The sequence below is a fragment of the Dipodomys merriami genome, unplaced genomic scaffold, assembly GCF_024711535.1.
Source record: "Dipodomys merriami isolate MVZ:Mamm:240054 unplaced genomic scaffold, mDipMer1.0.p SCAF_823, whole genome shotgun sequence".
NCBI classification, from domain to species: Eukaryota; Metazoa; Chordata; class Mammalia; order Rodentia; family Heteromyidae; genus Dipodomys; species Dipodomys merriami.
In genome coordinates, this window is record NW_027206428.1 from 27,655 (window position 1) to 29,753 (window position 2,099).

Genomic DNA, 2,099 nt, shown 5'->3' on the forward strand with positions numbered 1-2,099 from the left:
CACTGTGATCTGTGTTCTTGCATCTTCTTCCCTGCTGTGAGTGACCTTCTTGGTCCCTGGAAGTCGGGGTTTTGATCTGCACCATGGGGTGAATGCTATTTGGGGGTGACTCTAAGCTGAGCACACTAGTCCCATTTGTCCCTGGGGAGAAGATTTGTGTCTGCTTCCCTTGGTCCTTCACCACAGAGGCTGGGACAACCAGCACACACTGGCCTGTGCCAGGGAGCGTGACCATATTGCCTGGAAGAGCTGAAAAGGGAGTGGGCACAATTGCCTCTGCTTGTGTTCAGGGGATATAAACTATGCAACTGTCTCCTGTGTTCACACGGACCTCCTCTACCCACTGTGTCCTGTGATCACACAGACCTCCTCTACCCACTGTGTCCTGTGATCACACACAGACCTCCTCTACCCACTGTGTCCTGTGATCACACACAGACCTCCTCTACCCACTGTGTCCTGTGATCACACACAGACCTCCTCTACCCACTGTCTCCTGTGTTCACACACAGACCTCCTCTACCCACTGTGTCCTGTGATCACACAGACCTCCTCTACCTACTCCTCCTGTGATCACACAGACCTCCTCTACCCACTGTCTGCTGTGATCACACACAGACCTCCTCTACCCACTGTGTCCTGTGATCACACAGACCTCCTCTACCCACTGTCTCCTGTGATCACACAGACCTCCTCTACCCACTGTGTCCTGTGATCACACACAGACCTCCTCTACCCACTGTCTCCTGTGTTCACACACAGACCTCCTCTACCCACTGTGTTCTGTGATCACACAGACCTCCTCTACCCACTGTGTCCTGTGATCACACACAGACCTCCTCTACCCACTGTCTCCTGTGATCACACACAGACCTCCTCTACCCACTGTGTCCTGTGATCACACACAGACCTCCTCTACCCACTGTGTCCTGTGATCACACACAGACCTCCTCTACCCACTGTCTCCTGTGATCACACACAGACCTCCTCTACCCACTGTCTCCTGTGATCACACCGAGCTCCTCTACCTACTCCTCCTGTGTTCTGGCCAGTACTTCTCACATGACAGCACTGTAGGTGTGCACTATTTCCATCCTTCCTGGCTCTGGAAAGTACTTCTCTTGGGTGATGCTAGTTTCCATGGGGGTGTCAGAGCCCTGGTCCCTCCCTTTCCTGAGAACCAGGAGGGGAGCAAGCTTTCTGTCATGACAGCCTGGTGTCAGGCCGGTGGAAGGCTCCTTCCATGTCTCCTGATGTACTGATACTTTGGGTGGTGCTACTCAGCCCCGCCCCTTGTCTCTGGGTGATGCTCAGCCCCGCCCCTTGTCTCTGGTTGGTGATGCTCAGTCCCACCCCTCGTCTCTGGTTGGTACTGCTCAGCCCCGCCCCTCGTCTGGGTGGTGATGCTCAGCCCCGCCCCTCATCTCTGGTTGGTGATGCTCTGCCCCTTGTCTCTGGTTGGTGATGCTCAGCCCCGCCCCTCGTCTCTGGGTGGTGATGCTCAGCCCCGCCCCTCATCTCTGGTTGGTGATGCTCTGCCCCTTGTCTCTGGGTGGTGATGCTCAGCCCCGCCCCTCGTCTCTGGGTGGTGATGCTCTGCCCCGCCCTTCGTCTCTGGGTGGTGCTGCTCAGCCCCGCCCCTCGTCTCTGGTTGGTGATGCTCAGCCCCACCCCTCGTCTCTGGGTGATGCTCTGCCCCGCCCTTCGTCTCTGGGTGGTGATGCTCTGCCCCTCGTCTCTGGGTGGTGGTGCTCAGCCCCACCCCTCGTCTCTGGGTGGTGATGCTCTGCCCCGCCCTTCGTCTCTGGGTGGTGCTGCTCTGCCCCTTGTCTCTGGGTCCCTCCTATGTGCCAGCTGCTCCGTATGGAAGTCTGCCGGACACCCTGCCCTCAGGAGCCTTCCACAGAACCTCCCGCAGGTGGCCAGGCCCGGGTCAGCAGAGCTCCCGCCATCAGCTAGCCTCAGCCCCCGGGCAGCCCCAGCATGGAGCTGCTCCAGGGCTGTCAGGGGCCGGCTCCCCCTCCACTCCCCTCCACCCCCACCCTGCCCACCCTGCCTCATCCGCTGCCGAGAAAACAAAGTTGCTGTTACAGGCTAAA